This window comes from Chrysochloris asiatica, unplaced genomic scaffold, assembly GCF_000296735.1.
Source record: "Chrysochloris asiatica unplaced genomic scaffold, ChrAsi1.0 scaffold00216, whole genome shotgun sequence".
Taxonomy (NCBI): domain Eukaryota; kingdom Metazoa; phylum Chordata; class Mammalia; order Afrosoricida; family Chrysochloridae; genus Chrysochloris; species Chrysochloris asiatica.
This window is the reverse complement of record NW_006408734.1, coordinates 4,900,683-4,910,003: the sequence shown is the minus strand read 5'-3', so window position 1 is coordinate 4,910,003 and position 9,321 is coordinate 4,900,683.

Below are 9,321 nucleotides of genomic sequence, written 5' to 3'. Positions count from 1 at the left end.
GAATCTCTGACCTTGCGCTTAGGAGTCCAGGTCATATCCTACAGCACCACACCATGTTCTAACCATCAAGGTGATTATGATGTGTGGTAACCTTTGTATGCAGAATAGAAATTATCTATAAGGTTTCCAAGGGTATGAGTATTCAGAAGTAGATTACCAGTCTATTCACTCACCCCCCCCCCACACACACATGCACAAATAGATTGTTTCAAATCACCAAACTTTTAACTAGTAGTCAGGTGCTTAATCATTTTTATCACCCAGAGATTCATATATATGTACATATAACTGAATAAGCAAGAACTACTTCTCATGCTTTTGTGTAAGTGATGCACTGGGTGCTACATTAAAAATAAAGACAGTCATCCCTATTACAGGTCATCAGTCTTTGTTATCTCTACATACTGACTTGAAGTAGTTTCTATGTAAACAAAGAAACTGGCTACAAAAATATGTAACTAAAATTTAAACAATTTAGAAATATGTAGTTGTTAGGTGCCAAAGTGTCAGTAGTTACCTGTCATGAATCTACACACAACAGAATGAAACATTGTGAGATCCTGCACCAACCTCACAATCATTGCTATGTTTGAGTTCACTGCTGCTGCTACTGTGCCAAACTAGCTGGGAGCCTTCCTAGTTTTCTCCAACCTTTCACTTTACCAAGCATGACATCTTTCTCCAGAGACAGGTATCTCCTGATAATACATCTAAAGTATGAGAAACTAAGTCTGGCCATCCTGGCTTCCAAGGAACATTCTGGCTGTACTTATTCCACATAGATTGGCTTATTCTTTTGGCATTTAGTGATACTTTTAGTATTCCATTCCAACACTATAATTCAAATGCATCAATTCTTCTATGGTTTTCCTTATTCACTGTCCAATTTTTATATACATATGAGATTATTGAAAATATCATGGCTGGAATCCAGAATACCTTATTCCTCAAATTTACATTTTTGCTCTTTGACACTTTAAAGAGGTCTTGTGCAGCAGATTTGCCTAATGAAATATGTCATTTGATTTCTTAAATGCTTCTTACATTAATATTGATATGTGATTCGAGCAAAATGAAGTCTTTGACAACTTTTTGGCATTTATATGGATGTTGTTTATTGGTCTAGTGATGATGATATTTGTTTTCTTTATGTTGAGATACAATTGATAATAAAAACTGTGGTATTTGATTTTCATCAATATATATTTTAAGTCCTCTTCACTTTCAGCAAGCAAGATTGTATCATCTGCATATCACAGGTCATTAAATGACTCTTTATCCAGTCCTGATGCCACATTTTTCTTCATATAATTCAGTGTCTCCGATTATTTGCTCAGCATACAGAGAAAATGTACTAAAAGAATACAACCTTGACACACACCTTTCGTAATTTTAAAACATTTGAGGTTCCCTTATTCTGTTCAAGCAACTGCCTCTTAGTCTATGTATAGCTTCTTCATGAGCACAATTAAGTGTTTCAGAATACCCATTCTCCACAATGTCTATAGTTTATCATTAACCACAAAATAGAAAGCCTTCTTGTAGTCAATAAAGCAAAGGTAAATGTTTTTGTGATATTCTCTGTCAAGATGCATCTGGCATAAGTAATGATATCTCTCGTTCCATGTTCTCTTCTGAATCGTCTTTAACTTATGGAAGTTCTCTGTCAATGTATGGTTGCAGTCATTTCTGTAGTACATTTAGTAAAACTTTATTCGCATGGGATATCAATAATATTGTCTGATAGTTTTGACATTCCATTGGGCCTCCTATCTTTGGAATGGGCACAAATACTGATCTCTTCAATCATTTGGCCAGGTAGTTGTCTTTCAAATTTATTGGCATACACTGCTGTATCAATTGGCTAAAATATTTCAATTTGCATTCCATCAATTTCCAGTGCCTTGTTCTTTGCCAATGCCTTCAATGTACCTTAGACTTCTTCCTTCAGTATCGTTGTCTATTGATCATATGTTACCTCTTGAAATGCTTGAAAAAAATCAACCTTTTCATTTTCATACAGAGACTGTGTATTCCTCCCATCTTCTCTTGATGCTTTCTACATCATTCAATAATTTGCCCAGAGAATCTTTCAATAACGGAAGTTGAGGCTTGGATTTTTTCTTCAGTTCCCCTAGCTTGAGAAATGCTGAGCATATTCTTCCTTTTTGGTCTTCTGATTCCAGATCTTTGCACATTTTGTTGTAATATTTAGCTTTATCTTCTCGAGCTGATTTTTGAAATTTTCTGTTCAGCTCTTGGACCGCCTCAGTTCTTCCATTTGCTTTAGCATCTCTACGCGGAGAACAAGTTTCAGTCTCTCTTCTGACATCCATTTCGACCTTTTCCTTCTTTCTTGTCTTCTCAATGACTTTTTGCTTTCTTCATGTATGATGTTCTTGATGTCATCCCACAACTCTTCTGTCTTTAGTGTTTAATGTATCAATTCTGTTCTTCAGATGATCTCTAAATTCAGGTAGGATATATTCAAGGTCATATTCTGGCTGTCATTAACTTAGTTTCATGTTTTCCAGCGTCAGTTTGAATTTGCACATGAGTAATTGATGCTCTGTTCCACAGTCTGCACCTGGCCTTGTATTCACTGATGATATGGAGCTTTTCCATCCTCTCTCTCCACAGATGTAGTCAATTTGATTTCTATGTATTCCATCTGGTGAGATCCATGTGTCCTTCTTTAGACAGCATAAGAGACAACTATTTTGTGCATAGAATCATTCAATATTTCAAGTTGAGGCTTGAACATTTTCCTCAGTTCCCTCAGCATTAGAAATGCTAAGTGTGTTCTTCTCTTCTGGTGTTCTAACTCCAAATATTTACATATTTCATTATAATACTTGACTTTGTCTTCTCTACCTCCTCTTTGAAATTTTCTATTCAGCTCTTTTCCCATATCATTTTTTTCAATTTGATTTAGCATCTCTACTCTGGAAAGCATGTTTCATAGTCTCTTCTGACATGTAGTTTGATCTTTTCCTTTTTTTCTCATCTTCCTGTATAATGTTCTTGGTGTCATCCCACAACCCTTGTGGTCTTCAGATTTTAGTATCTAATGGATTAAATCTGTTCTTCAGGAGGGATATGTTCAAACTCATATTTTGACTCTCATAGACTTGTTTTAATTTTCTTCAGTTTCAGACTGAATTTGCATATGAGCAATTGATGGTCTGTTCCGTATTCTACCCCTGACCTTATTTTGCTGATGATTTGGAGTTTCACCTCTGTCTCTTTCCAATGATGTAGTCAATTTGATTTCTATGTATTCCTTCTGGCAAGGTCCATGTCATCTTTTATGTTATTTTAAAAAGGTATTTGTAATGAGGAATTCATTGGTATTGCAAAATTCTTTCATGTGATCTAAGATTTTTTTCTCTCACTGACAGCATATTTTCCAACTGTTGATTCTTATTATTTGTTTCCAACCATTGTATTCTATTCGCAAGTAATTATTAATACATCTTGATAGCATATTTGATCAATTTCAAATTGAAAAATTTGGTAGAATTCTTCAATTTCATTATCACTGGCTTTAGTGGTTGGTGCATAAATTTGAAAAATAGTAGGATTAACTGGTTTTCCTTGTAGGCATATGGATATTATACTATCACGGTGTTGTACTTCAAGGCAAATCATGATATGTACTTTCTGGTGATCAATGTGACACCATTCCTCTTCAATTTGTCATTCCTGGTGTAGTAAGCCATATGATTGTCAGATTAAAAATGGTCAATACCAGTCCATTTATGCTCACTGATGCCTGGGATATCAATGTTTATGCATTCCATTTCATTTTTTACAATTTCCCATTTTCCTAGTTTCACGCTTTGTACATTCTATGTTCTGATTATTAATGGATTTTTCCAGTTGTTTCTCTTCATTTTGAGTTATGCTTCATCAGTAAATGAAGGTCCTGAGGGCTTTACTTCATTAGTGTTATCATGGTCAACTCTACTTTGAGGAGGCAGCTCTTCTCCAGTCTTATTTTGATTCCCTTTCAACCTGATGGTCTCATCTTCTGCACTACATCTGACAATATTCTGGTGCTCTTCAGCATGTTTCAGTGTTCAATAATCTGATGCTGACAGTACTCTACTTCTATTCATATGATTTTCAGTGACTAAATATGTGGAAGTAGTCAGCCCCTCCTTTTTTCTACTCTGTTTTCATCTGGAGGCTCAGCTAAAATCTGTCCACTGTGGGTGACCCTGTTGGTGTTTAAAATACCCATGTCATAATTTCCAGAATCATAGCAACACAGAACCCAAAATGACTGATACCAAAATGACTGACGAGTTTCGGGTTTTAAATATATATATTAATCTCAACAAAATTAAAAGTCTACTAAAAGTCCTGGTAGTATAGTGGGTTTTATGTCACACGGCTAGTCACATGGTCAGTAATTTCAGTTTCAGATGAATATGTTCCATGGGAGAAAGATGAAGCTTTCTGCTTTCCTTTTATAGAAACCCTATACATAATGGCTCTCGATAAGTCAATGCAGATTCCATGGCACAATGCCACAATTTCTAGTTATTAATGATTTACTATTAGGTCTGACTCTGTTCCAGGCATTGGTTTAAGTTCTTTTGGTTAATGATTACACAGACTTTTATCATTGACACAAAGCCTGTTCTTTCTTTATTAAAATTCTCTCCTAGGCTGTTATTCCATATTTCCAACTGCTGGTAAATTTGGTTCAGCTAAATGACCATCAGACATATCAGAATCAAATGGTCTCAAAGTTAAATAATAAAGACAAATTTAGTAAAATTAGTATAGGGTTTTGTGATATTTTCTTTACTCTAAATGTTCATATGTTATAATATGAAGATATGTTCTCTAATTTCCTAGTTATCTCTCTTATATAACATATAACCCATATTTCACACTCTAGCAAAGACATAGAGCCTATCTTCTGATAGCCATAGTCTTCATGTTGTTTTATGTTCTGAAGGGATTCAATTACTACCAATATATTATTGAGTAATATTTTAGATACAAGTAATGAAAACCAAATTTAATTATAACAGAATTTGCTGGTTTATATAATTTAGAAGCTTACAATGTATCTGGCTTCAGACACTGCTTGATTCATAAAATCAATGATGTCGAATCTATGTTTCTCTCATGATCAACTCTCTATCCATTGGCTGATGAAAAAGCTTCTGGCAGAACCAGACTCACCTTAATAGCTTATCAGTGCCAGAGAGAAGATGAAATTTTTATTTCAATGGGAAAATGTCTTTAGAAGAACTCTGATTGGTTTAATCTTGTGTACAAATATTTGTTGAGGAAATTAATGTGTTTCTCTGTATCAGAAACTGTAGCTAAGTTATGATGTTATGTTTTGCTAAGCCTACATAATGAGTACAACATTGTAAGTGAGGACAGGTAGGATAAGCTCAATTCAAAGACAATCAAGAGGTTCCACAAGGATGAGTAGTGTTATTGTTAGAATAAAAAATGTAATATTGATATTAAATAGCCCAAAATAAATTTCATCACTACTGTTTTCTGAAACATGGTATTTATTTATATTCTCCTCCTCAATTATCACTGTCTTATTGTTTTATAATTAGCATTTAAGCAACTAAGGAAAATCTACTGTGTGGCCATTTTGTACATTAACAACATACATCTGGTAGCAAGACTCACTGACTATGATGGTTAAGTTTATCTAGCAAATTGGGTGGGCCATGATTCTCAGTGATTTGGCAGTTAAGTTATGGTGTCATATGGCAATGGTATAACAATGTAGTCACTTTCCATTCTGTGAATTGATGTGCTCATCCTCCATTTTTACTTAACACTGATTTTCACATAATGACTTGATTTTTGGAAGCCAGCCATGTCATACGTGAGGGGCTTGTGTAGTATTTTCCAAAAGTACCAGGAATTTATGTAGCAAAACTTGGAAGCAATATAGACCATATGTATCAAAAAGGAAAACTGGTTCCTATCAAGAGATTCATGAAAATGCAAATTGTTAAAGTCGTTATTTATAACCATGTATCTATTTAACCAATAATCTATCATGTACACTTAATTTTTTATGTTATCACCAAACTTTTTCTCCACATTATAGTTTAATCAATAATTGATACTATTTTAAAATTTGTATTACCTTATAGGTTCCTGTTCATTCATTTCACATTTCTTTGTAGTGTGTCTGTACACAAATCTGACTATTGGATATGAGTCTGGATTTACCTGATCTTATGTGAATACTATAGTTCAAAATATTCCTTTTTCTTGTTATTTTATGATGATATATATTTTTTTTAAATCATGGATAGATATTGTCTTTGACTTTCATATTTTATGAATACTCAATGGGTTGTTGTTGTTGCTGTTTAGTGCCTTTGAAATGGTTATGACTCATAGCGACCCTGCATACAGTTTCTATGAAGTTTCTGGTGTATTTGAACTGCCGACCTTGCAGTTCAAACCGACTTCATGATCTAGTAGGTAGGTCCATTAATTCACTGATGTTATCAAATGTTTATATCTTATTCAATTATCTCTTTTTTATTTATGTAAGCAGAGTTTTATTAAGGAGGTGCTGTCGGATAATAACTGGACTACTTACCACAAGGCTGGCACTTCAAATCCACCAGCTGCCTTTCAGAAACCCTATACAGAATTGATATGAGTCAGAAATGACCCACGACACTTAACAACAACATAGTTTTATTAAGAGACTAGAATGGTGCAAACAGTTAATATGCCCAGCAGCTGCTAATTAAAATATTAGGGGTTCTAATAAATCCATTGCACCTTGGAATAAAGGTATTTCTGAAAATAATCAGCCATTGAAAATTCTATGGAGCATAGATCTGCACAGACATACATAAGAGTCTCCATGAGTTGTAATTTACTCAATGACAACTGGTACTGCCATATTTTACAGAGAAGTTTCCTCTTACATATCATTTGGATATCTAGAGGTATAGTTTTAAAAGACACATTAGAGTTAGTGTTTGATTTTTTTCTTCTATTTGCCTGTTTTCAAAATAATAAGTTAGTTTGATATTATGATTAATAGTCTTACATGCTAATTTGTCCAGGCAATAATTGTTTTCACTCTTACAGAAACGCAAACAATGTTATGAAGGTATTTTGTTGATGTGATTAAAGTCAGTAATAAGATACATCATATAAAATGGTGGCTTACTTAGACACACCATGCTGTCCTCCTACAGTAAAATCTGAAAAACCAAGTGAAGTAGATGCAAATGACAAACCTGGTATATTAAGCATCAAAATAAATGATAAAGAATTAGATCAAACACCAGTTGGAAAGAGAAAATGAATGAAAATTGTGAATGAGAAGTTATGAATTAGAGGTACCCTGCCAGTTACCAGCACATTGTGGCCATCTTGAAACGAGTAAGCAGTGACCTCCAGTTAGGAGCACAGGAAGTCAATTTCCAATTATGAATCAGAGAAATTATGTAGACATGTCCAGAATGTAGCAAGGTGAACAGGACATGAAACAGACCTAAGAAGAAATAGCACAAGAAGGCAGTTTAGAGTTTCAGGAATCCTGGAATCCACAGTGCAGGGAGGCAAACAGGAACCATAGGCAGGGCCACTGAATAATGGCCCACAACTATTATTATGTTATTGTTGTTAAGTGCTGTTGAGTCGGTCCGACCCATAGCAACACTGTATAGGGTTTCCAAGGAGCAGTTGGTGAGTTTAACCTTAAGTTCAAACTGACTCTGCAGTCCAGCTCGTTAGCCCACAGTGCCACACCAGGACAATTATTATGGACCATCATTATTCATTGCATATGAAGTAGTAAGCGATTCAATAGATTGTCAACAGATCTTCCAATGGACCAGATTTTCAGAATAACCTCCCCTGCCTCCCTGTGTTTAGTCTAGGTCCTGATTGATACCTGTAGTAAATAGGGAGTGCTCAACTCTCAAAATCAATGTCTAGAGAAGCATACTGTGCCTATCCCAACCTTCTTGGTTACTAGTGGCATGAAATCCTCAAGCCTATTGCCATGACCACATGGGAGCCATGGTGTGGGCCCCTACACCCCCAACCATACCCATATTTGTGATTGCCAATGTCTGTCCACCCTGCTCACCATCCACTTTACCCAGTCAGTGATTAGAAGTCCACACTCCTGCACACTAGATTGCTGATTCCTTATGGCATAAGGCCATTCATCCATCACATCCTCACTGTCCCAGCCAACCTGAGAACATGTGGTCCTATGCCACCGGAAAGATGACTGGTGGTGACACCTTGCCACCCTGCCCACCACCCTCTCTTTGCCCTACTAACACCATGAACAGCAGTACACTCTGCTTATCACTTCCTTGCTTCCTTATCCATCCAGTGAACTTCAGCACCACTACAACACTGACTGGCAGATACACACACCTACAATAACCACCCATGATACAATCCCACACACATGGTGAGTGCTCCTCTGCTACCAGAATGGTGATCAATGAAGCATTCTCACCCTGCCTACTCTAATATCAAAATTAAACAAAGCAATTTAGATAACACAAACAAATGTGCAACCAACCAATAAATATTAAAATAACAGCTTAATGTTTCAGAGACACCAGATAATAATAAATCATATGAAGGAACAGAATAAGATGGCTCACAGAAGTGAACAAAATAAAGGAAAAGGTAGCATTCCTGAGGAAGAAATAATAGAACAACCTGAAATAATATTCAAAAGGCTTATATTTAGAATCATCCAAGAAATCCAATAGAAACCTACAGGAATTCAGAAAACAATATAAGAATACAATGACAGATTTAGTAGACAATTAGAGATAACACACAAAAAAACCCAAACAAATGGAAGTTCATGTTATCAATGAAATATGAGAAATAGATAACAGAGTGGAAGGACAGAGAAGTAGAATTGAATAAATAGAAAAACGATTCAGTGAAATAGAGGATAAACCATTTGATGCTAATTTTTTTTTTTTTTAAGTTTTCATTTTGAATTGAGTGAAAATTTACGGGGCAGATCATCAGTTTTACATTCAACAAATTATATACTTTGTTTCATTACAATTACTATAATTCCTTCCATGTACCATCAGTTAACAGTATTTCTCTCTATTCATTTTAATTTTTTATATATATATTTAGTTTTGAAACACTCAGGCATATATAATAATTTAAATCACCAAGGGCACATTCTATACGCCTGCCTCCTGGCTGCCAGCTCTCTGTCCCTCTTTTTCCATGAATCGAGAGTCCTCAGCTTCTCCTCTCCATGTCCCCATCTCTGCCACCATCTCTGGTGTCACTGCTTCT